This window comes from Haliaeetus albicilla, chromosome 7 (genome assembly GCF_947461875.1).
Source record: "Haliaeetus albicilla chromosome 7, bHalAlb1.1, whole genome shotgun sequence".
NCBI lineage: Eukaryota > Metazoa > Chordata > Aves > Accipitriformes > Accipitridae > Haliaeetus > Haliaeetus albicilla.
Genome location: NC_091489.1, coordinates 22,966,838 through 22,994,547, shown reverse-complemented (window position 1 = coordinate 22,994,547; position 27,710 = coordinate 22,966,838). Strand labels below are relative to the sequence as shown.

The 27,710-nt window shown below is 37.7% G+C and overlaps 1 protein-coding gene across 17 annotated transcripts in view; it reads left to right on the top strand.

Moving 5' to 3' along the window:
• The window catches only part of EYA4 (EYA transcriptional coactivator and phosphatase 4), a 159,812-nt gene that overhangs the window by 45,412 nt on the left and 86,690 nt on the right, over positions 1 to 27,710 (top strand). For 2 of the 17 annotated variants that reach the window (XM_069787290.1, XM_069787292.1), the window contains exon 1: positions 19,873 to 20,100. The exons of the other annotated variants lie outside the window; for them this stretch is intronic. The gene's annotated coding sequence lies outside the window, so the exon portion shown is untranslated. Of the gene's footprint in view, positions 1 to 19,872; positions 20,101 to 27,710 lie in introns of those variants that run through there. 17 annotated transcript variants of the gene reach the window in all.

The window sequence follows — 27,710 nt, the reverse complement described above, 5'->3', positions numbered from 1 at the left end:
TTTACCACCTGTAGGCGAGTGCTACCTTGCTTGTTACCGAAGAGAAGCAATGCTGCTCCTTCTGTTGAGGGCTTTGTTAACAGCACTCCTGTGGCAGGGTTTGGATGGTTTGAATGGGTCAGGGACACCTAAGGGAGGTGCAGCTGCAACATTCAAAGTATTCTGGTTTTTTTTGTATTATCTTAACCAGAAGTATCAGTACTAAAGCGTTTCCATTCTGAAGGATAACTTGCATCTTTATTTGGAGCAATCGTCTCTGGTGTGAACAGTATAGTGCCTGAAGTGGGGACTTCGGCTATGCCTTCTTCTCCTGATACATTGGTGATCATGAACTTCAATGTACGTGGTGCTTTTCATACACTAAACGGTGTTTTGGGAAAGCAGTAATATGGAGCAGATCGAGAGCAGGCTGCTGGTCATATCTTAGGCAAATGTAGCTGCCTAAAAATAGCACCAATAGCCCACAAACGCACATATTGGCATGGTGCACTCTTACAATTCAGCTTCATACTTTTTTTCATTTTTCCTTACACTAAGTCTTTTAAAAAAAGGTCTGTGAGGTTTTGTGGAATGTAACCTGTCACTGTGAGATATAGTACACTGGAGAAATAATAGAGAAAATGCCTTTCCACTGTTTTGAACCTTTTTGTCACAGTATTTTCTCTCACTACTTGGGGCCCTCTCTGCTCTTTGTTTTGTTTGCTCTATGGCTTATGAAACACCCTCATTAGCTCTTTCCTTCTGGCCTGTTCTAATAGTGCTGATTCACTAGCAGCGGATATTCCATTGTGGTTTTTTTTTTTTAGTTAACTAGCAAGAGATAACTTGTGTAGCATTATGAAAAGGGTAGTGGGAATTATGGTACAGCCAGGTTCATCTTCTCCTGCTACCAGTGAGATTTCTTCTTTTCATTCATCTGTCTCCTCTGGTTCTTTTAAGTCTTGAGACACCAAATTTGGAAATTCGAAGTAATTTTCTGTAAACCTATCTGAAATAAATTTTTTTGCTGCTGTCTCAGCTGCTTTGTGCTACAAGGAAGAAGTTGCTTAAAATACTGATATGTAGGATCCTCACAAGTACTGAAGTTAGAGTTCTTTTTAACAAATTTGAAGCTGACCTTCTCATCCTTCCTCATGCCATACAGAAACGTATATATACCTCTGTTTATACTTGGAAGTGCCTGTTTCACCTTATTTGAATTATATTTCAGGTTGTGTGCCTTGCTTGTGAAAAATTGCTATAAATCTGTTAAATAATATAGCTTTTCAGGTTAGGACTAACACCTGTGTAAATCTGTGTCATCATCAGCATCTTTTAAAAGATGGCACAAATGGTGACATCTGGGAGCCAATTCATCATTTAATTAAATTATCCTGTAATGAAATCTGCCTTAATGAGATTAATTTTAATTATTAATCAGGAGCTGACATGGGCACAAGGCACCATAAATAATAAATGGAAGTCGTGTCTGCTCTGTTTCTAAGAAAGGACCTACATTAGAAGAGCAGTGCTTTTCATGAAGCTGTGTTGGGTTTTTGTGCTATCATGATCTCTATTTTGTTGAGTTTGGTTTCTGTTGCAAATTTTAAGGCAGAATATTAGTCCTCTTTCTGTTGATGTTTTAGTATTTCATTTGATTCAGTCATTATATAACCAGTCACTGTCATTATTCCAGAAATAAATTTTGGTTTTGTTTTCATCTATAGTACTTAATTCTTATATTTTAGAGGTAAGTAATGTAGGTATAATTTATTGAGGCTGTGCCCAAAATGTGCAAGGCTTTGGGCTTATCTGTGTTATCACACCTATGTTTATATGCATACACGTGCTCACACTCGTGCAGCTTCTCCCATGTTCTGCTGTAATGTCCATCTTCATGTGGATTACATTAGTGTTGGTATTATGAATACAGTTTATAAGGACTTTTGTTGCTTGGCCATAACAGAAGTTATGGCTGTCTGGCATAGCAGAAATGATCCCTATGGGTACCAGCCACAAATGCTCTGTGAGCCTCATCATGATTGTCTTACATGAGGAGTGAACCCTTTTGCCTTTACCTCCATTAACAAGCCGAACACCACTGTGCTCTCACTTGCCAAATGCAAACTGGTTCCGTAAGGCCGGAGCTGATTATTCGCGGCTCACAAAGTGATTATTTCTTTGGCCTCCTAGGCCGTGCACATTACCTGCCATCTGTATTTGTTTTGAAAGAACTGCCATTTGTTTTAGTTCCACCATTCCATGATTATTTGGTTTCCCTTCATTGTCTCTTGTTGAAAAAACATTTTGCTTCAGAAAGAATAAGATCAAAGTTAGAACGAGAGCTGTTGATGCTGAGGAGTGTCACTAACAACCTGCCACATACAGGAGTTCCTGAATGAATGCAATTTTTGTAGGCTACCATTAGCGTGTTGGCCTGGTAGCGCAGCCCATGTTTGGGTCTCATTAGATGAGAGAATGAGTAAGCATGTGAGCAGACTCCTCTCTCTAAGTTGAGGGAATTCCTTCATCTGCAGCCATCATGGGCTGGACTCAAGGTCCGTTTCAGAAGAATAGCCTGTCTTTTTCCAGCTTGGGCTAGATGTACTGGTGAAGGAGCTCGGCGGGACTTTGTGGCCCTTCTTAGATGCTGAAGGGAAGCCGCTGGCACTGGAGGTAGAAATAAAAGGCATGGAAAACCAAAGACCTTCAAAGCAAGATCTTACCTCCGGTGAAATTGATAGGAATTTGCCATCTGTTTCAGCAGAGCCCAAATTTAAGCTCTGGTGCCCCATCAAAGTTGTGTCTCTTGTCAAGTCAAAATGCTGTACTTACAGCAGCTATCGTGTTCTTCAGTGGCATACAGCAGTTGTCTCCCAAGCATTTCACAGCTTCATCCACAGTGGTGACTGGAGAAGGTAGGGAATTCCATAAACCTTTATGTAAGGTTTTCCTTCCTACAAAACTGCACAGTTACCCGATAACGACGTGGCTCTCCTAGAAAGGATAAAGGGATTTGTATTCCAGTTCTGTATGCTGCTACTTCTGTGATGGGAAGCGGCTTTGTTTCTTCATCCCTCCCAAACACACATAAACATACAGTTACAGCAGTTGAATCTTATAATGGCATCATATCCCTTGTAACAAACAGTGGTAAAAGCAGAAATATCCAGAAATCATAGACTGAAGTGACTCACTGTCAGTTTTAAGACAGTTGAAGATTATTTGCAATGGGAACGTTTGCATCCCAGAGACTTTCTCATCTGTGCCCCGCAGTATTCTCAGATGCGAGGATTCTGGAAAGGGCAGTTGTCACTCTTTGTCAACTTTCCATAGATTCTTAGTGGACATCATTGATTGTATAATATGGTGATGTTTGTTCTGTAGAGCCTATGCTATACAATAGAAGTAATTAAAAGTATTATACAGGATAATTATATTATGCTTTAAATAAGTACAGTATGCAATATGACTCAGTAAATTTTTGTAAGATGTTAATTAAAGAAAGAAACATATCTCAGCCTAGAAGAGTTCTTTGGCTCATTTAAAAGTAAGTCCTAAAAATACTGGGGAAAAAAATCACCAAAGTTTGAAGCATACTGAACTCTTGATGCATTTCTTTTCTATTTTTTTATTAAAATCAGAAGATTGAAATTTGCTGTATCATAATCTTAACAATTTCTCAGTATATGTGACATATGGTATCTGCTTTGGTATACATAATTAAAAATATACTTTTCATCCAGTAAGGATCTTGCCCCCCCCAGCCCCCATTCCTCTTTCATACAATGGTAAGCAACACAGTAAAGGGTTCACGTGCCTCACTGTTGTGTTAGAATTCTCTCAAGAGACAGAGATGTGGCTGATCAGCTCTTCATGCATTTCCAAAAGGCATGCAGTAGCATTCTGCATGGAACTGCTTTTGAGGACATTCGACAGGCTTGGGAGCAGAGGGTAGGTTCACACATTGATAAACTTCTGATTAGAAGATAGGAAACAAGGAGTGAAACGGACAAAAGGGATTGGATGACATAGTGGAAAAAAAAAACCTTTCTTTTTTTTTCCTTTGAATGTCAGTTTAAAAGGTTAACATTTGAAGATGGGAGGGTTGGAGAATATTTTGGGCAAATACCGCTATGTGATTTCCCTGGTTTTACGCATTTTTAGCATCTGCTGAAGGTGGGATATTGGGCTTAATGCATTTTTTTGTTATCTTGAACAGATCTACTTATGTTCTTAAGCAAAGAGTTGTTGACCGCAGAAAAATTTTCGTTAACTTGGATCATGTCTGAGAAGCTCGTTGAACATAGTGCAATAGCGTGATCTCCCAAGCAGACTGCAGGGAGATCACACATTCTAGGAAAGCAGTGTGACCCACTCTGCTAGCACAGGGTGTGTTTATTTGTGATCTGCATGTGCCTACAAACAGAATGCCTTGTGCCTCACTACAGGGGCGCATTTTGCTTGGTTTTGAGCCACTGAGCTCAGTGCTTTAACCTCTCCAGTACTGGCCAGTCAGCCCTTGTGTCACAGTGTTCTGTTAAAATGCAGGATGTTCCACTGTGTGTTAGCAGCCAGGTTTATTATTCTGCGTTTGGTTGGTTCCTACATACATCTCCGCATTGCAGTTAAACTTCAAGTTGGCTTTGTTCTCCAGGAGCTGATCCAAAGCGCACTGACGCTTAGAGGAGTCTTCCAAGTAACTGCTGTAGGCTTTGGAACAAGTTGAGTATTATAATACAGGCTGGAAACATTCAAAGAAGATTCACTATTTCACACATGCACACACACACACACATTTAGATGTATTCAAAGGATTTATTATCCAAGGGCTATGGAGAATATTTGGTTCAACAGCTGCACATAAAAATACTACTATCCAGTCAGAAAAGAGAAAACTCACTTCTGGCATGGTGGCCTGGCAGATGTTAGGAAATATGTTTTTGAGGGTGGGTGTGCACCCACACCCGGGTGTGTATGTGTTTGCAAAGTTGTCTGCTGATCCAATTCATTTCTAGCTTTTGGGGAGAATTATTGCAAGATTTCAGTGATCTGTGCATTTATTTTAAAAGTTTTAGTTTTCTGTCCAGCTCCTCCCAGATGCATTCAATAGATGACAGATTTTAGGGTTATACTGGCTAGTCTTTATATATTTAACACTCCATCCCATTCTTTCTTCAAGCACATACTGAGATCTGGACAAATGTTTAATATCATTGTTAAGTTGCAAAATTAAACCTTGGCCAGTTGGACATGATCTACTTGGAAGAGCGCAGATCTGTAGAACATTCTGGTAGTCTTCTTGGGCAAGACAGCCATAATACTGTGCAGTCCCCTAATTGCCTTGGCTCAAAGTCAGAACAATCCCCATGCCATTAACCTAGCCTTTCCTTAATTGCTGGGAAGTGTCTGCTCCCCACAGTTTGTACATGGAGGTAAACTCTGTGCATTCGGACCAGTCCCCGTATACTTTTTTCCATGTTCTGAAGTCCCAGTTGGCTCCCACTGAGTTTAAAATATGCCATTTGAAACCATGTTTTCATTAGGCTTATCACCCTTGCATACTGATCTGCTTTTGATCTCATTGGGTCTGTGTCTGTTCCATAACTGGTTTGTCCACATTTCCTAATGTATAAATGGATAAGGAGATTTTAGGTGAGATATCTAACTTGCCAAGAAATTGGAATTTGTAAGTTCAGCCAATCTAGATTTCCACCCGCTTTCTGATGTATACATGTGAATGTAAATTGGTTTCAGTCACTTTAATTTACATACCAAAGAGCCAGAAGAAGGTGTAAGTTACTATAGGAGTGGATAGCTAACTTATTAATGTGTGCTCCTTTTAGTTGCATTACCTGTTTAGCCTCTCTCCTGACCTTTCAGTGTATCAGCAACACCTTTATAAGCTCAAACAAATTTAATAATTCAAATTCAGAGATAATACATATAAAGATGTAATCTACAATTTATGAATGAGTGTGGATATAAATTTGCCTATTTTATGATTCTAGATTCACTCTTTTCAGTCTTAAGGCCTGTTCTGCCATCTCAAGAGTCAAGAGACTAAAAATCAAGCTAGGAAGGAGTAACATGCCCTAGACTCTTCAGAGCATTCTGGGTCTGGCCTATGAGATCTGTGGTAGATCTGCTCTTGACTTCAGTGGTGAAAGATCAGACCTTCAAAATCATAGTCTTCTTGCTCTTAAGATTTCTTAGAATTAATTCAAGTCATTCTACTTCCCAGGGTTGCCTGGTTTCAGTGAAAGTGTTTTTAAACACCAGTTCCAACCATGATTTGAACCAGCCATCAGAAAAAAAGGTCTTTATCTTGCTTTTTATGAGTATTTTAAAATTGGTTTGTTGGGTTTTTTTAGAAACCTTGTCATTGACAGTATAACCATGAAATGTGGACCTGTCTTGCATGACACCTGGAAAACAAGAATTTAGGGAAACAAATGATTTTTAAAGTAATTTTATGAGCTTACTCAACTTCTGAACCTCGGTTTCTGTTCTGTAAAAAATAAAGATAACACATTTGTTACTTTGTAGAAATTTAAATTTGAACTCATTATTTGGATCAACCTGCAGTTTGGATGCAAATCAGAATTCCACCCAAATGCAGAAAAACAAGTTTTAATTTCTTTTATTGAAATAAAACAGCCTTAAATAGTTTGAATCCATAACAAAAATATATTCATGCAGGTCTAAAGGATTTATTATACAAGAGAATTATTAATCACAGTTTCTAAGTGAACAAGACATCACATTGGGAGAGATTTTTCAAAGCCGTCTGGATACATAAAGGTACTGAAAGGTATACAGGAGGATTTTCATATGTTACAAATGAAATTAATTGCTGACCCCTGAAAAATGAGTTTGAATTGACAATTAGGTTTCTTCCTGCTTAGACACCTTTGAAGTTCTGTGTAGCTGTGAAGTCAACTGTGAAGTTGATTTCCCTTGATAAGAAAACTGAAACTTAAAGCATCTAGGAAAACTCATTTCTGTGCAGGTGAAAACAAAATATTTATCTGAAAAACATATAATTGCCAATATTTTATACACTGCATATTGTAAAACAATTACCTACTGAGTATAGCATGATTTTGTAGTTTACTTTTTAATCTTGAGTTATACTTAGAAATTTTTCTTCCTATTTATGTCTGAGATTAAAATAGAAGTTCTTGTTTATACATTTAATAATGACTCAATAACACTATTTTTAGAAAATCCTATTTACTCAATAATTCTGTAAAGTTTTGCTGTTAGTATAGAATTGTATAATTACAAATATAATTTAAAAATGCTTAAAATCGAATACAAATTATTTGAATAGTAGAAAATACCTGTCCTTTAAAGTGTGGCTTCTTTGACAGTTTTTTCATATGGTGGACACAAGTCTTGGAGTGTTTTGGTGCCTTTAGTTATTTCTGCTATCTTTCCAGATACTATAACAACACTCTTTAAAGAAACTGGCCATCTCTTGAGCAAGACAATCGTGTAGAAAGATAGCCATATTGACCACACCTTTGGATCGTTTGCATGAGTGATATCAGGCCTCCTTTCCTCCTCAGCAGAATTTTCAGTCTTATCTTGGTAGACTTTTAGACCATCTTGTTAAAGCTGGAGGGGAACTGAATCACATGAATCAGGTCATGAATCAGGTCATGAATCAGCTCTTCGTAACTTGGTAACTTTCAAACCTTGTACAACTTAAACATTGAGACAAAATCTGAAAGGTGCTTCTGGGTAACCAGTTGTATGTCATAATGATTAACCTGATTTATGCTCAAGGTTAGTGAATTTTAATTGTATTCTATCAAAATATTTAATCTTTGGTTTTTTTAAGTCACTTTCTTCAGTGCTAATTCTTTCATGTAGATGAAATTAATTGTATGTCCTTGTATTTAACCTAGCAGTGACTACGAAAACTCTGGTTTAGTGACTGAAATTTCAAAAAACTGCATGATTTAGTGCCCAAAATTCCTAGGTATATTTTAGAAAACTTGCAGACTATAACATTTTTGTAATATCTATTTTCTGCCTTTTTACTGTTAGCACAGCTCCTGTTTATATTCATTCTCATTTTTGATTCCCTTAGAGTTGAATTAGCCATCTGAATTTGCTCTCTGACCTTCAGAAAATGGCTTCCGTTTAACTTAATTTTGCTGAAGAACTCCTCAGCTGATTTCTCGAACCTCTGAAATCTAAGAATCTGTGTAATATTTTATCATAAATATAGAGATATAATGAAAAACTCCATTTTCCGTCTTCAACTTTAAGGACCCCTCGCTTAATCTTTATCTGTGCTGATGAGATTTGTGTGATAAAGATTCAGAAAAAGCAAGACATAGAGTTTGTTTCATGCAGTAGGAAGCTATATGATCTTTTCACATAGTGTCAAATGGAAGGCATTAGTTAATGTCTTCCAAATGCTCAAGGTTAATTGTTCATTCACACATGTTCTTCTGAAACAGTCCCTCAGCTATTTCTTATATTTGATTTCCTACATTTCATTGAGATAGTAGCTGTTTCAAGCTACTTGTCCCCCAGAATTCCTCTTTGAGCTGCTTGGTTTATTCTTAAACTTGGTGCACCTCCAGGTCCTATTTGTGTTCTTTTCCCAATAACCAACTCTGAGACAATGTGTCCCTCTGAGCTTGCAAAACTAACCTAGTAATCTGTGGTCGTCACTCCCTTTTTGTCTATATGGTAAATCTTATTATAGAAACCAGAAGTTTAGATTTGTTTTAACTAAAAACTGAAGTATCAGCCTCAAGGTTCCCAGTGTTGGGTTTCTTTTTCACTAAAGCAAAATCTTTGGTCATACTACAAAACTTTGTTTAAATATGATAAAAGGGGAGTTCACACAACTGCTTCAGGCATCTAACTTTATGTAGATATTTGGCAAATCAAAATTCAGGTTCATCCAACCTAATTGTAACTCCCCTCTGCTATAGTGAATCGGGTCTTGGTTTGCTGAGTCTCATGCTGGAAGCGTCTGAGGACTGAACTGAGAAGTGGGCTATTCAGAAAAAGTGGTGGCTTAGAGTTGTATTGTAGTTCCCTAAAATGTGAGTCAACCCCTCTGCCCTGCCACCCTCCTTCCCTGATACTACTTAGATAGGTAGGAGCATTGGTACTCTAGAGGACAGCATAAATGACCTCACACAAAATCTACAGTAACGTTACCCAGTGGTTGGTTTTGAGTCTCTCCTGATCTTTCTGTGCTACCACAGGAAAGCACAGAGGGAGGGAGGGAAATCCACGCTCTGTGTTCAGTTCTGTTTGCTCAACCTGCTATGGATTTGGAAGAATTACAGAATTCAGATATGGGAAATGGAAATTAATAAAGACACTCAAAACCCCAACCCTCCTTTATGGACTGCAACAGATATAGTTGACAGATGAGTGTGGTAATGCATATGCAATAATGACTAGGATAGAGACTGTAAGTCAAATGCTGCAATTTAGGGAGTATTAAGAGAAACTGAAATATATTTCAAACTAATAAAAGGTATATTTTTCTACCAGCACATAATAAAGATTTGGAATTCATTGCCACTAGAGAACACGGATGACTGTATGACTGAAATTATTTCATGAAAAATAAGACCGTCCACAAATATTAAGTAGTTTTGCTTTGGTCAGATAGAAATATTTGTATTTCACACACCAACAAGTCCATGTAGTATAGAGGTAACACCGAACTCCCTGTCCTGTCAGGTTGTTCCATAACTTCACTGGACAGTGGAGTGACTCTTGCATCTACTTTAAAAACCATCAGTAATGTCCACTTTCATAAGTATTTCATTGTATCCTGTATAACCCAAAGATCTGATCTGGTAATCTAATTCGTAATAGAGACAGAAGGCAGAGATACCATGGTTGATATCTTCTAAACTGAGCTCTCAGCCAGCTCTGGGGTGCCACACTCACTGGGGAAAAAAACCATGATTCCCTCTTCTACTGCCCATTGTCCCTGCTGCCGTCTCAAACAGGCACTCTTGTCAGAAGGACTTCACTTGTGACTCTTTCCTTCTACCCTGCCCTTCTGCACAGGCACAGCCAGGTGTTTATTTAATTTTTTAAAATACACTTGGGAGGTTGTTTGAAACTTCCTTTTATCCCTCAGTGCTTTTAATACAGCGCTCGTGCACTCACAGCAGGGACAGAAAGCAGAACTGCAGTTACATATAGTAACAGGGTACTAGTTAGGGTTGGGCCCTGCCTCTGTCCAGATGTGACAGTTTGGGGCCAAATCAGCATAAGCTTTGCCTACATGGCTTTGCTGGTCAGTAATGCCATGCACTCTGAACATGTGATACAATTTTACTTGTAGTGAAATAGTTGTGCTTTATTTTAGCTAGGTATTTTAGTTACCAACTTATGTATTTTCTCTCTCTGCTGTGTACCTCAAGGTATTTCAAATATTCCTTAGTATTTTCTAATATTCCCTTGAACTCTTTCTAAAACTGAAGATATTTATAGCATATTCATTTTGAATTAATATATGTGTGCTCAAATTGTTTCAAATCTCTGAAGCAATATTTTCATGCACTATGTAATTTTTTTAGTAATATCCCAAGGTGTTTGTAGATCTCTAGAAATATATGTGAGGAGTAAGTCTTATTTCTAATTGCACGTATTATAGTGTGATGTCTTTTTCGTTGAAAACAATGAAGTATTACAAATCTGGAAACGAGAATAGACCTGAAATCCCTGGCAGAAACTTAACACTTTTTCAATTCAGGTTCCGTTTGTGTGGTGATTTACACATATGCCTAACTTCACACTGTGAATTAAACACTTATTAAAGCCAGCGAAACAATTGACATGTTGTCCTGGTTTCAGCTGGGATGTAGTTAACTGTCTTCCTAGTAGCTGGTACAGTGCTATGTTTTGAGTTCAGTATGTGAAGAATGTTGATAACACTGATGTTTTCAGTTGTTGCTCAGTAGTGTTTAGACTAGAGTCAAGGATTTTTCAGCTTCTCATGCCCAGCCAGGGCACCTGACCCAAACTGGCCAACAGTGTATTCCATACCATGTGACGTCCCATCTAGTTTAGGAACTGGGAAGGGGGGGGCAGGGATTCGCCGCTCGGGGACTGGCTGGGTGTCGGTCGGCGGGTGGTGAGCAATTGCCCTGTGCATCATTTGTACATTTCAATCCTTTTATTACTACTGTTGTCATTTTATTAGTGTTATCATTATCATTATTAGTCTCTTCTTTTCTGTTCTATTAAATTGTTCTTATCTCAACCCAGGAGTTTTACTTCTTTTCCTGATTTTCTCCCCCATCCCACTGGATGACGGGGGGAGTGAGTGAGCGGCTGCGTGGTGCTTAGTTGCTGGCTGGGGTTAAACCACGACACATGTGAAGAAAAAATCACATGCATATACTTTTTAATAGGTTATGTTGAATACTCTTATTGGCATAGAAACGAATATTTTGAAAGAAATACCTTGCTTAAATGTGTATCTCCAAACCACTTTTTCTTGCATTCTAAAAATTACCAAAATACAGTTGTGCCTGCCTGAGAAAGAAGAAAAAGGGTTATCTGTATTTATTTTGTAGGGCTGAGGACCAGAATCACTACATTACCTTCAAAGCTGATTAAAATCACTTTGGCATACTACAAGGAAATACCATTAATGTTTTTTGTCTGTATCCCATTAGGGTTTGCTGCCTGGTTCCCAATTCAGACAGAAATTTTGTTCACCTGCAAAAGTTACCAGGTTTTCTTCAAATTCTTCCATTTTGTGTGTATTTCAGTTCATTTCTTTCTCCACAGATAAAACATTGAAACTTCTACATTTTATTCTCAGTCTTGAAAAGGTACTGTTTGATTATAGGAAATTGTCAAAAGCCCAGCTGGAGAAGCAGAATACAAAGTTCCCTATTTAGGCCATAATGTAAATTTTTAGAGGTCTGGTTTAGGAAAATAAATTTATAGGTATACAAAAAAACCACCTCACTGTACTGCTTTTTTTGTTGTCCATTTTGAAGCACTTTATACCTAATGTCTCATGACAGTGACAGAAACCCGATTGTATTAAAGCTTCTGAATCATATTACAAAATACTATGAATTGTGATAGCTTATTCTTCATTTATATATGCAAATCTAACTAGGATGTAAAAGCAACTTACCTGCATTTCTGTCCTTGTGTCCAGAAATAGAGATCATGATGTAAAGTAATTCTTCCAAATGCTTGTGCTGATGCTGAGAAATTGGTTATGATGATGGAGGATGTTTGCTCTCCAGCACTAGTCACTTGTAAGATGATCCACTTTTGAAGTTGTGGTAAAACCTCTGAAACATTATATTTTTCAGTAGGGTGATGTTGAAATCTGTATCCTGATCCAAATTTTGCTCTCACTTACAACAGTGCAACCCCATTGACTGTACCAGAATTGCAAGCGCGATGAGAAGAAAACCGGTCACAGTGAATTAAAATTTTCTTTATACATAGAAATACTAGGTAAAATAATACAGCGATGGCCAAATTTTGCTGCTATGTCATGGATAGTTTTGGATTGACACTGCGGTAAAGGAGAGGGTTGTCATAAGTGGACATTAATATCGTATTTCCAATTGCAAATATGCATGTTTGAAAAATACTGAAGGATTCTTGCATAGGAAGCAATGTAGAATTTTAAGGTGTTTTCCAAATTTAAAAAGCTTGTAGAGTTTAGTAAGTGATCAGTTTAATGCAATGGTATTTTGGCAAAACTATCTGTGGATGCCAAAACCCACATTCTGCTCTTGATTATTGTGGTGCATTCCACACAAAATTGATGAATGCCTCTAGAGAGCAGAATATGCCCCCATGTTTTTCTATATTGCAGAGGACTAAAAACTTAACTTTGGCTTCAGGATGCAATAGCTTAAAGCAAAGGGTGGATTTAATAAAATCACAAAGAGGCAGGATTGTATTTTAGTTAAGCAGTAAGCTGTCACTGGAGGAAAAAGGAATAAAAGCCTATAGTGTAGCACAGCAGAAAAAGGAGCAAGCTGCTGAAAGCTGGATAATTTGGGGGTATAGAGATGTCACTTCCTCCCTTTGCCAGGCTGTGAAATTCTTTGTAATTCCCACTGGTAAAGCTGCCAACACAAACAAAGGGAAAAATGGAAACTTCCGTGCAAGTCCTCCTTTGATGGGTAGAAGAACATATACATTCAAAGGAACAAATTTATCAGCACCATGTTTGATACAAACTTTTTGTAAGCATTATGGAGGAAGGACAGAGATCTCACCCAAATCAAGAAAGCATGTAAGAAAATTCATAATAAATTATATTTCTAAGGAATGATTTTAGCAACAGATGCACACCTAAAAAACATGGAATACTAACTTGCCTAACAGTTACAGTATTATCTGTAATTTGGGGGAAAGCTGGTTAAAATATATTCATTTCGGTGTGATACCTGGGTTTTTTTCTTAACTAGCTGTTAGTCTCTTTAGATGAAAAGATTGAGAGATGAATAGTTAGTATGGCTCAGCAGTACTTTCGGAGTATGGGTTCTTTATTAACATAATGGTGACTTTAAACATAAATGTAATTGTACAGAAAGAGCTATTAAAACTTTGTACTAAAAAAGTAATCAATTTATCTTTTGTCCAGATTTTTAAAGGATATTTTTAAAAGAGTGTCTCATAATTGTCTGAGAACAGCTGTCTCCAGTAAACACCAAGTTAACTGGCCCAGGTAAGCTAGGTATCTCTGTGAAACGTCCATAGCCAGACGTGGAGGAACCCAAGAATTTTCACTGTAATATCCTATGTAACTCATGTATGCCATTAATTTTTACTTAAGGCTCCCTTTCAAGGTTTTTATACAGTGAAGACCATTTCTGTATAAAGTGGTCGGCTTCCCTAATTTTATGAAAGATAAGCTTCATTCACTCACAACCAGAGCTTTTAATTTAGTCTTGTTTAAGGGAACTACTCTCCAGGCAATTACAAAATTACAGATTTTGTAATTTCTTTTTTCTTTCTGTAATTTCTTATTTGTACCATTTATTTTAAATGCGTGTATAAAATTTGTCATGTTGCATTGAAATTTTATATTTTAAAAAAAGGACAATGTCATGTTTCTTACATGCTTATGTATCAGTCTTAGTAAGGGAGGTGACCTCAGTTAAACTGCTGATTTTGTTAATCCCTTGAAGTGATAGCCTAGAAGAGATTGTTTGCTAGAAAAGAGTCATATGCGGATGATCTTTTTTAGGGTAAGTCAGCCATTCCTGAATTCTCATGTCTTCCAAGTCAGAACCTAAACACCATCTTTTCCCTCATGCAAAAAGCACTTCCCCTACCACACTAGGCTTTGCTCCAGGCACAAATAAACAGTGTGAGTCCTAGCACTGTGCCCAGAAAGGTCAGGATCTGTTGCTGCTGCTCCTGCTTTTGCCTGGCCCAGCACAAAAGCAGTGCCTTGAAGTGGTTTGCATGCCACAGCTTAAGAATCCCTGCTTTGGTTCATCTCAGGCTTGATACTGCTCTAGCTTTCTGGTGAGGACGTCCGTGGTAATTACGGAGGTGCCAGTCAGCTTTCGAAAGAAACAGTAAGTTAAAGCAAGGGTAAAGCCCTTGTTTTATATGAAAAATCAATCATGCCATTCCTCAAACCATTGTTTCTGAGTACATACAGTGACGTAGCCATGTGTGTACTGAGGGAGGGGGGAAGAGAGAGCAGAGCTGGTCCTGTTGCAGGAGCAGAACAAAAGCTGAAAAAAGTGCTCAGGACAAGCAGTGAAGAGTATCGTGCCCGTCTGAAAAAATGAGAGATAAATGGACGGCATTTTGTTTACTCAGACTGGATGTTACCTAGAGTAGGAGGCTTGGCTAAGAGCAGTCAGATACTCAAATGCTCTTACTGAGTGTCTTCAAATGCATAATGGTTAAAATGATTGAAAATGTGGTCTGCTGATCAGAAGTTCAAGTCAAAAACTCCCAACAGTTCGACCTCTTCTTTCCCTTGAAGCTTTCAAGGTCTGTTTCAAAAATTTAAACGCTGTCCCAACTTTCACATAACTGTAATTCTCTCCTGTACTTATTTAAATAAACTTTTTATTTGGTCATAAAATAAACCTGGAAGATAGTCAACTAGAGTTGACTCTCTAGAGCTATAAGAAAAACTAGATTTTAAGCTTTCAGTGTTGAGATCATATTTGTGCCCAGCACTGATCACTGACACATTACTTATCTTGATTGGAGCCCTAGAAGATGTGGTAATAAAAACACATAATAATAAGTGGAGGCTTGAATTAATACTTTTATAAATTATTTTTACCTTGAATGCCTTCATAAGATAAGGTGTTACATGACTACTTCCCTGTAGGAGAAATTATATGAAAACTCTTTTCACAAAGTTTGTACCTTGAACCTGACATGCATTTTGAAAAGTTCAGGATTTTATTTAAATCAGAATTAATGTCAGAGACACTTAAAATGGCAGGTGGAAATGAGATGTAAATGAGTACTTTTTGGAAAAAAATTAGTTGAAACCACTGGAAGAAATCCAGGTGGAGATGTTGGGGCAGAAAATACTTGGTTGCCAATTATGACAATTTTATTGTGTTTATGGCATTAATGTTTCAAGTTAAAGGCTTAGTATTTCAAGTTAAAGACATGAAGATGTATACTTGCATTTTGCAGAGTTACATGTAAGACTGAAGAAATAAATTGGAAAATGCGAGTGCTGGGAAAACATAAGGCAAATTAAGAAGACCTCAAAACTGTAAAAAAAGAAGTGTTTTAAAGCTCTTTTCTCTGTACCCGAGAAGCCGCTCTCTGCAAGGCTGAGGGGAACAAGGAGAGGGAAGGTGACGGGGACTCTGATGAAACTGCAGACTTTGCTCGAAGGAGCCACAGGCTGGTGAGTGTCCAGGCAGAACTCAACGCAGCTTTGGTGGTGGCTGGAGAGTCAATAAATACGGTATCACATAATGATAGGAGTATTGTAATAGCAATGATTTTATTTGTCTCACTTCCTTGATTTTACAGACAAGTCATGGAACAGGTGGGAGTTACTCATGAAGTGAAATTCAAAGGGTAGTTTGTCTTCCCATAAAGTCTGATGGATTGCCACAGATACAGCTCAGAGAAAACAAACAAAACAAAAATTACGAGACAACAAAGCCATCTTAGAGGGGCTTGTAAATTTAAATTTCATTTAAATTTCTTGAAAAAGCACAGCAGTTTGGATCTGGGAATTTATTCTTTCTGACATTTTTGTAACTAAAAAGGCAAACTAACAAAAAAAGGTAAAAGCAGTCAAGTGAGTTAGTTTTTTGACAAAGCTGGGTTGGTTGGAGGCACCATTATACCATTATCCATTCTATGGATAAAGGTTGACACCCCCAGGGCCTGCCGTGACCTGCCAGAGCCAGCCAGGGAAACACGGAGGGGCCCTGAGGAGGGGAGAGTCAGGGGCTGGCGCAGTCCCCTTGATCAAAGCACCTTCCAACCCTCTTTGAATGCAAGATCAGAGTCCACTAAAATATTTATTTGGCATTGAATTTGATCTCCAGTTATGAAACTGTTGACCAACCCAAAATCTCACAGGCAGCCTTTCAAAGAGTGTCTCTACTTCTTACATTCTATTTTTTTTTTTGTCATTTTTATCACTGTATTGCTTGAAAAACATACTGACTCAAAATGTGGAGTGGTTGTGGTGGTTTTCAGATTGTCTTAGATGGGGTTGCTTGACAGCAACAAAATGTGCTGCTACTGTGTGTTTTTCCCTCTTGTACCTTGAGAAGTACTGCACATCATATGATGAAATGTGAAGGAATAGTAAAAAAATAGCAACTGTGAAAATACATTCAAGGGAAGCATATGTTCCCATTAGGATCTTAAAAAGAGATTACCGCTTATATAAATAGAGCATTTTCCTTCTCTCCAATTCCTCCACCTAGAGGAAAGAGAAAAAAAAAAAAGGTAGAGAAATCTTTCATACCTCCACTACTGTTTGTATTAGTCTGCAAAGCTGTGGGTATAACAGTAACTGTAGCTTATGTGGTCTTGCATAGTTTGTTAGTTTCTGACATTAGTTAAAAAGTAAAGGCGTGCTGATAAGCTTTTCTTTTTGGCTTGGTATTCTCTGTATTGCAGACAAACAGTGAACAACAGCTCGTAAAGCAAACTGTAGAACAGGAAAAATAATATCGGAAGTAGTTTTCACTACTGTGGCCTGAAACCAAACACTTTTGGTTGCAGAACTAATTGAGAAATTCAAAATACTTAACATTTCATGCTTTTGTATTTTCTCAAATGGGTACAAGTTTTATTTGCTAATGTCTGCTATTTTCTTTTCTGTCTCATTTGTGTCCTTAGGATGATGGTGTAAATAAAGGGCATGAAGACACTTCTAATTTATGTGTCCATAGAAAACACGTCCTCTTTGGTAATCTCAGTTTGCAAACAGAGCAGTTCGTCAGTCATAGGGATGCTGGACAGTGATTTTCCCCTGTCAGCCTGAGAAAGGAGCTCGTGCTGTAGATGTAATAATTTTCTCTGATCATTTCTTGACACTACTGCTGTGTGCACAGAATTATGGCACAGAATTTTTTTTATTGCCACTATGCGATAAACACCTTTAAAAGTGTATGGGACTGTACTTTGCCTCCAGGTATCCAGGCCTGAGAAATGATAAAAACCATCTTGTTTTACTGGGAAAAGGAGGAAAGCTAATGGTGGTGTCTTTGGTCCTTGCATTCTTGGGAGCAGAGATGTGTTAATCTGGGGCAGAAGACGGGAGGACAAAGGTGGAATGGTGGCGGGGGTGGCAATGAGCCTGCTCCGGTTTGGAGCTGCTGAGTGAAGACCTCCAGTGTACGGAGGTGTGCAGAGCAGGTGATGGCGTGCTCCTTAACTGCTTGTGGAGTCTAAAACCAGGCTGGTTTTCCTCTGCCTGGTGCCTGGTAGAAGAAAGAAGAAATTCTGTTCTTTATCCACTACTGTGAAGACTCTATGCAGTTCATTGAGCAGTGTCTAAGGATTTGAGCCACAGAGCTCACTGTTCCTGTATGTCCCATGGCTTTCAGTTTTCCTTTGGTAGCATTTTCTCCAATAGCTTTTTCCTTTGTTTCCCTTTTTTTGGTGGTGAAAAAACCAATTGCTTGCAACGAATCTTGCACTAGCAACTTTCCACATCTGACATATTAGTTGTTTCAGCAGTTAAGAATGAGGTTATGCCTAACACTAATGTCAAAAACAACATCTGAAAGCTGATTATGCTCTCCCCGGTACTTTATATATGCTCCAGTGGGTTTTCATTGTCAAAGAGGTGGGCCTTTATTATGCCACATAATGCAGTAAAATGAGGATTACTTGGATTTCAGTGCATGAGATAATAGCAGCTGACAGGCACCTGTTTAAGGAAGTATATTGTATTCCTAAGCACAAGTATTTTGTAAAAATTAAGTGAGTTTTCATATGAAAAAAACTTTTGTACTTCAGAAATAGGTTTAAGTACAAAAAAAGGCATCAGGGAATTTGGATGGATGTATTTATTAGTGGCCCTTACAGTCCTGACAGTCCATTCTAATAATAAAGTGTGGGACCCGTCAAATGATGGCACAAGTATCCTAATCTGAACTGACATGGCTTTCTAGCCCAGTTCATCAATCATGTTTTATTAGCTTTAACAGAGCCAAGCTGCTATCTGTCATTTCGATGCTGTAGTGGTGACAAAAACTGGTGCCGAAAATGTGCTGCAGGTGTAACTTTCACTCAAAGAGCATTTCTGAGCAGCAGTCAAGTTTGTGTTTGCATGGGGAGAGAGTGCCATCTTCAGTTTCACGTCTCCACGTGAAACAAGTCTGAACTTTCTAGTGCTGCCCCATGGCTAAGAAGTGAGGAAAAAAGTATCGGTAGAAATTTAGAAATGGTTCTTGATTCTTATTTTTGTGAGACTTTGGACTTGGGGAGAAAAATGCTGAAGAGCATGTTCTTGTTCCCGTTTTAAGATATAGTTAATTTAGATATGTCTGTTGTGATGAGTGATTTCCAGCAGAGTAAAGAAAAGTAAGGTTGGGCTTTGTCCTTCTGGTTTGCAGCGCCGTATGAAGAAAACAACAATTGCCAGTTGGATTGCGAACCATTTGTAACCAGTAGCACATTGTGTCCATAAAAAATGAGAGCTAGGAGTCTGTATGCTGCTGTGTATTTACCGTGTTTTGTAAGCGCCATCAATTCCTTGTATTCTTTCAGCCCAGAACTGACTTGGTATTTGCATTGGGGTCCTGGCACTTGACCCTTGTTTTTCTTGGCTCTGTGTCATTTTGCAGCAGAGCTCGGGGACGCTCCTCATCTCTTGTTTCCAGCATGTTAACATATTCACGTAAATATTATCTGGCACAGGCATATGCATTATCCTTTTGGGGAGCATTTGTAAAAGTTTTAAAGTCCAGATCAAACAATGGCATCCATCTTCCTTCCTCCTGAATTTCTTTTATTCACAAGATGAATGTTGCTGGAAAAATTCTTTCTTTGATCTTCAGAAAGACTTTTTATTTTGTCAATATTGACAGACAAGGTTAGTGCTTATAAATACTCATATTGCTTGCAGAATATAAGCCCAGGTACATCTCTTCTGTATATTTTAACACTTAATAGGACTTTGCACAATAAGGAGCAGATGTGTCATAGCGACAGCAGGCGAGCAGGGACCAGGAAGGTGGTTTCATTAAAAGAGCCTTGGGATAAATGCAGCACATTAGATACCCACTGAAAGACAGGAGCTGTTGATGGGGTGACCTCTGAATGCAAGTCATCTTACTATAAACAGAAGGGTGTGGAAAGCCATTGGACAGAGCCAAGCTTGTTTACTATCCCGATCTCCTCTTAGTTAACTTAAGTAACCGGGCTGTGCTAGGCTCGGTGTGACAGTTCAAAGAAGAACAAAGTGTCTTCAGTATTTCCAAGGTTAAAAAATCCTAGCTGACCGGTGCAAAAGTTTTTTGGTCCTGGAAATCTGTCTGCACACCTTAGCTGCTGTACAGTGGAAGTTAGTGCAAAATGTAACAGATAACTCTCTTTGGTTTTTTCTCCTGGAAACTGACTTTGCATGTTTGGGGAATTTGTTTCTGTTCTTCAGAGACAACTGAGGTAAGGTTATGATGGATTTTAATTTGTGATATTCATGCAAACGGGAAATATAAGTGGGTATTAATTCCACGGTCAGATTCTATTCTGAAAAGGAGATTTGGTTTTCATTTCTGTAGTAGCTGTTTCGAACTTGTTTTTGGAACAATGTATTTGTTCATAGTGGCTCTAGAGTACAGGAGTTTAGGTAGGTCACAGGACTGAACCTGTCAAGTTCTTTCAGGAGCAGCTTTTTCTTACCATGGGAGGATACTTGTTAAACACTGTAAAGAAATAAAAGGCATCATTCTCTAATATGCTGTGAATACCACATTTGTCAAATCTGTGAGTAGTTTGTTGGTGCGTTATTCAGTAACATTTTTGTAAGAAACACTTAAAGGCCGGAATGCTGAGACAGGTGTCTAGACAGAAATTGAGTTCAAATTAATTAGCCCTAAACTACAAAAACTGTGGGTATGGAAAAAGTGAATTTAGTTTATGAATCCTTCATTCAAGTCCATTTAGTCCATTTCTAAGTTGATTAGACGTTAGTTTGGAACAAATAATGCTAAAGTATAATTACGCTAAAGCATCAGTCCTACCTCCTCAAAGTTTGCTTTAACTATCTCTGTAACGTTATCTGTCAGTTGGCACTGTGCGTTTGTATTTGACTCTTACTTCATTGTGAATTCGTTTCAGACTGTTTAATGCATTTTGCAATCGCACAGACCACTTTCTGAGAACAAATTCTGATTAAAACCTTACTTCTTCAGGGACTCCATTCGTGCATGCTGCTGTTGTATTCAAATGTTTTTCTCTACCTCGGTGTCCACGTAGCAGGCAAGCGCAGCGGTGCCGCTGCCGTGCTGCGTTCAGAGGGCCACGACGGGAGCTGGCATAATGATTACTGCTTCTTAAATGTCCGTTTCATTCAGGGAAACTCGGAAGGGGTTTACTCTGGGAGTGCTGTTTTATTATCCTAGTGCAGCAAGCAAAGTCCCAGGGAAGAAGGAGCAACCCAGTTTGGTCCAGCTGTAAACAGCCATTTACTGCTGTAGGGAACTGTAATGTGTAGGGTACCTGTTTGGAAGAAAGGTATGATAAATTATTACAGCCAATAAGTTCTTCGATTTTGTGCCTGGGGTCTGGTGAGCAGCAAGCAGCAGGATCCAGTTACATGTTTCGTTTCTTGGACTGTTCACAGTTTTCTGAAATACATTTCGGCTAAACAGCTTTTAACCGTCTCACTACCTTTTGAGCCATTATAATTTCTTCTAAAGTAAATAGAATGTAATTTCAAAAAAGGCATATAAAGCAAGTAATATTTTAAATTCCTGAATTAAAAATATAGTTCTTTCCAAAGCATTTTTCCAAGATAATTTTAGATTTCTTAAAGTGCTTAGTATAGCTTGTTAAATGGTACAGCGAATCAAGTAGCATTAACCTTGTATGAATGTGGATAACATCAAGCAAAAGAACTTGAATTTGGCTTTGGGGAAATATCTGTATGTTTGTGTGATCATGCAAATGTATATGCATGTTAGAGTGTGCATACAGGGACGCTAATTCATCTGTTACAGAAATTAGAAGTCAAGCTTATTTTCTAAACTTAAACAGACTGTGGTTTGATAGAATGTCTGAGTATACTGTAAGATAGAGGAAGCAAGTGAAAAACCACACTGCATACTATCTGTCTCATTTGCATGCTTACCTATCTTTTTAATCTTTTGTTTTCTGTTGTTTTCTTTGCAAGTAGCTATACTTAAATTTTATTGAAGTTACATTTACTTTGGGACAATGTAGAAAATAAGTTGCACTTTATTCGGTTTTAAACTTTGAATTGTAAAATTTATTTAGTAAACGTTATTTACAAGGGATTAAAATTTTAACATATCATTTCAGTATTTTTAAATAAAAGGAGAGCATGCCTGTATTACATTTATGTATAAAAGGTACGTGAGCAGTTTGTAGAATTTAATGCTCTAGTTAATATGCTGCTTGTTTACTTTTTATTTTTATTTTATGAACTCTTTTCAATTATACTGCTGGAAAAAATAAAAAAAATATACCTTTCTGTGGTAGCTTAACAGCTTAATATAGTATCTATGTGGTTTATTTCTCTACTCTATGCAATATTTAATCATTGCCCTGAATTCATGCATGATTAAACAGTATTTAATTATAAGTAAAGATCTGCAGAAAATGTGAAGATCTTTTTAAAAGCTAATTTTAAAATTAATCCCATTTTAGCCCCACAAGGATGCAGTTAGAAATATATATTAAAACCTGGATTGGTTTAAAAAGCATAATTATTTTATTGTTTGCATTGGGTTGAACAGAAGGTGGTAGGCAGTATCCCAGAATAGTAGAATTTACATATTATTTTAGCTAGACTTAACTGAAGATTTGCTTCCTAAATAGTGAAGCAAAGTTCTCTGTGTGTTCATAGTAAATCTGTAATTGTTCTTCAAAATTCATTTCAGGAATATTTAAAAGTCATTAACTGAGCTTTACTATTATATAACTGTGGCTGATCATCTCGTATAACTCATAATAAAACCTTTGGCGGGTAAAATAATCTGAAGTGATTTCACATAAACAGAGATTCTGTCTGTATTATATATATTTATTTGCACACATGCACAAAAACATATTCTTGTGTGTTTGCATGCATGTTTGAACAGTTCTTTTTATCAAGGGTTTTCTCCTGGATAAAATGAATTATCTCATTATTAGATTTTTGCTGTACTTAAAGTACTTGTAGTGCTATTCCAGGTGAGCTCTGCATTCAATTAGAGTCACAGCTAAGAAGCAAATGTACATGTTGCTCTGAATGTTCAAAACGTTAGCTCCACTGAAGCACAGTTTAACTTGATTGATACTTGGATTTTAAAGCAAATAAGGACTAATTTTTGCCTGTGGCAAACAATCTTTGAAGTTTCATGCCTGTGCCGAGGCTGGATTAGTTAAGCGGTAGGACTGGGGCTGGGACTGTGACCCTGTTGTGCTTGGCAGATTGTGATAAATGGGGGAATCTTTCTTAACCTCATGGCCAAAACATTCCAGGATCAGGTTGGGGAGACAGGAGAGAAGGGGGGGTTGGGGGGAGCGGTCGAAAGATGCGGGAGGCTTGGCATGCTAAACCCAGAGACAAAGGACACTTGCTTGTTTGCCTGAAAGGGAGGAAAACGCGCGCACTCTTTCCACCGAATATGCCTGAAAAGGCTGCGGGAGAAAGGACTGCAGATGCGTAGCAATATACTTTATTGTTATTGCTGACCGTTGCCCTTGGTAGATGGAATTCATCCCTCACTATGAAGCTGTCTCTTTTTATTTTTGTTCTGAATGCATTCAGAGTTTAGAGAATCTTCAATGTTACATTTTCCTAAACTTTTTTATGTAATGCTTGAGATGTGTGTATAAAACCATTCAAAATAAATTGGAAGAACACCTTATTCCAAGTAACTGCCTGTTGGTTAAAGAATTTGCTGGAGGACTGCAAATATAAACAAAATGGTATGAATTTGAAAAAAACCCACAACCAGTTAATTAATTGCTTCTGGAAAGCTAATTCAACTATTTTGTTTATAGAACATTTTAAAAAGTAAAATATACTTTAAAATATTTTAAAATTGTATATTTCAATATAGCAGTATAAATGAAAAATCTGAAAAATTATTTGGATATGCTAAAGTAGTATACTAGTAAAAACCAGTCAAATTTTCAAGCCTGAAAAAAGAGGCAAAGTGACTTACATGTGAGCTGAAATATGATCTATCAAGTGGTTCTTTCTTGTGGCATTTTAAGAGCTATACTACCTCTGATGTTGTCCCCATTGACTAATAATGAAAAATACATTATTAGATGATGGTTTGAGATTTATTTACATACTGTATACTGTAAGTACAGCTATTCTGGCTAGTGTTAAGAACTATAGCATAAAGCAAATGAAAAAAAGAATGGTAAATAATTTTAGTGTGCTTTCTAATTGTGGCTGTTGTTACTAGTATACAAGCAAGCATATGTTGTATACCTGTGTATAGATAAAATTAATCCTTTATCCTTTTATGATTAATTTCCCTGAATGACATTTTAACACTATGATATTAATCAGATTTTTAATGAATGCTGTGTTGTAAATGTTCCTGGAGTTTACCTGTTTATTACTATTTGAATAATTACATGTAAATTATATTTATAAAAAGTAGTCGCACTAAATAAGGTTTGGCATGTAGTAACTATGTGTACTTGTGTGTTATCTTTTCTTGTGTCCTTGTTAAAAATTATTTTGTCTGTAGTCTGCCTCTGATAAATCGTTATTCTTTTTTTTTCTAGCATTTAAAAAGACTCATTTCTTAGCAGCATTTTCTTCAGTTTTATTGAAGTGTTCTAGAGGCACTGAAAACTAAATTAACCAGAAACAAACTAAATTTGGTTGCATGACGATATAAATTCATGTGAATAGGTCTTTAGATTATATCCACCTGTTTGTGAGATTTTATACTGCAACATTGTGTGTCATCTTATCTTTCCTCTAACAAATTATTTTTTCACGAGTTAGACAACATATGGGCCATAAAGAACTGATTATTTTATTTTGACCAGCAAGTAGCTTGAGCTACAAAGAATTTTTTGCATCTTTACTCTAATAGAAGTAGGTTGCCAAAGTTTTTGGTTATCTGATGTAGTTTATTAATGTTACAACAGCTGCTAGAAATTATTGCTACAATGCTAAACAAATTAGCTTCAGTAATGAGGAAGAACAGAAATGTATGAAACTGAAGAAAAAGGACAGCTGTTCACTGTAAATGTACAGGCGATATACTTGGTAATTTTCAAGGTGAATGTGATGTGCAAATGCCTATTACCTTCTCCTACTTCCACTTTTTTTCCAGTTTTGAACACGCTTTTGTTTTTAATTTGTAACATAGTCATTTGTATACATTTTAAGTAGGTGGTTTTAATTGGAATAGCCTCAGTGCATTGTACAAGAAGTACTACTGTTGTACAATTAACTGATGACTTCAGCTTGGACTATTTTCATAGACCAAATTATTTGTTCATGTTCAGATTCACAGATATTATCTGTTGAAAAGTCAGGTATTTATGACTGAATATCTCTGATCTACTACCAGGAGAAAAACTACCACAGGATAGCAGAGCAGTGTTTTTGTTGGTTTTGGTTTTTGGTTTTTATTTTATTTTATTTTATCTTAATACTGTTTTAACATGGTCTTCATCTAATTCCCATCTTCCACAATGCCTACAGGACTCTGCCAGCTATAATGGGTAGGCAGGTGCTGAGCTAAAATCGTGTTCATATTACCTGCTCATATTACCTTGTTCACCCTCCCTCCAACCTGTCTTCTTGCTCCGTCCACCTGTTGCTTTTTGGCATTAATTGAGCCTCCCGTCCTACAAAGGCATATTCCCATACTTACCTTCTTTATTCTGAATCGTTTCATTGAAGATAATGGGCCTGACCACCACGTTCCTATTTAGACTTAAGCTTAAATCTTTGTAGTCTTGTCTCAAGCTTGACGACTCTTTAGCTCAGGGAATGCCTTTTGCTAAAGGACTGGATACGACATAGCCTCCATTAGCTGTTGCTGTTACCCTCACTGCAGCTGAAGCAAGGTGAAGGCACCAGTGGAAGCCCATGCAAACCTAGGCAGGATGGGATCATTTTCTGCAGTTACTGCTGTTAGTCATGAGCAGTCTGTTTGCATTCCCAGATTTCAGTACATGTGCTCAAAATGGAGGTACTTGTGCGTTTCAGGGTTGCGAAGGAAAGCCGTGAATAACTGGTATCCTTTCTGAGAAAAATAATCAACATTTAGAGCAGTATTTTTCCTTTTTTACTGTCAAACATGCTGGAGTTCAACTGGAGCTGAAGAAGCCAGCAGTCTGGAGTGATCCTTGCCTGCAACTACAGTCAAGCCTCTCCTTTCCTGAGCCCAATCACAGCAAAACTGCCCAATGGCCAGTTGCAAGGTCATTTAATTGAAGTTGACATTTTAGACCATATACAGTTATATGGTCACATATACCTGAATTCAGGTCAGAATGTGCAACTGAATTGCCTTAATAAAGAAGTCAGGTGATCTTTCTTGATCTGTGAGTAATGGTCAGTTACATTTTCTCATCTTTCTGGTACTCTCTGTTGCATACCTCACTGTCCATTGAATACTGTCATCTCTCCTGAGTGAAGAGGGACCAAGAACACACAGAAGTGACCTGAGTCCTTCTTAATAGATATGCATTAAAAATTGTACTGAAAAGCTGCATTACATCACTAGTTTTTCTCCTTTTCTGAAGGACATCTACAAGGATCAACATTTCTTCTGCTTCTGTATGACATGCATGTGCTGGACTGGTCACACAGCATAGATTGTGCTGTCAGACACTGCAGGTAATATACACTGATCTCCTACCATTACATCTGGCTCATATAGCTATAGTTCTATAAGCTTGCGATAAGACCAGCAGTGAAGAAAAGTTGGATGTAAGTGTATCGGAGCAAGAGAAAAAGTGGTACTGGTGAACAAGTGGCTACCCTTGGCAGAGCTTCTGTCTACCGTGTGATCTTGTATAATTCGAGTATCAAGCTAGGATTTTCTTTAGATCATCGATGAACCACATTGTCATGTAGCTGAATCCACGTACAATGCTTTCAATGTACCCAAACTATTCCATCCCGTGCTATCAGACTGTGATATGAATCAGGTATTCATTCATTCTTAAATGGGCTGGACTTTATGAAGACTTTGATGCTTGAAAACTAATTAGTACAAAGCTCACATCAAATCAGTGTATTGTGAACACATTAGATCTGTGGGGTTTTTCCCCTCAATGACATTTCCTGAACTTTTAAATACAGTTCAAAGCCACAATCCTTGTCTTTAAAGTCCCTTTAGCTCTTGGATGAAGAATGCAGCTGAAGAGTATGCTCCTCCGAGACAAAGAGGATGGTGAAGCTGGTGGCGGTGTAGACGTTTCTTTCTCAAGGCTGGCCCAGCACCAGGGAGTGAACTCTCAGTGGAGCTGAGAAACAGAAGACTGTTGACCAAGAGTAAGGCACATTTTGGGGGGCTGATCTCCTTTAACCTTAGCACATAGAATACATATATTAAAAATACAGAAGACAAACAAAAGAGTATAGGGAGAGAAAAAGGTCTTCTCTGCTAAAACAAAATATTTTACATATATGTTTTTCATCATCCGTGGTGAGGATGAGTATTTGATGGATGCGTGATCATGTTGTTTACTGCTCGTAGGTATCAGTATGCTCCTAGGTAGAAACCAGGATAGTGAAGAATAGAAAGGATGGGATGATCGACAAGGCCATTTGTTTAAATTTCCTCTAAGTGAGGGATAGAAAGGCTGGGACAAGTGTTCTTTGATCTTAAGGGGGAAAGACACATTATTTTCTGGTGAGTCAGAATACTCAGCAGAAGAGTTGGCCTTTGTTACTGGGGAGGTCAGTATGTAAGCTCTTGGGTGAGCTAAGGGAAAGCTAGATCCCAATGAGGCACCAGCATCTTCGGAACAGAGAAGCGCCTTGTGGCAGAGATACTTGACTTGTGGTAGAGAAATCAGCATTAGCAGTAGAAATACACCGTACTGTTGCTCAT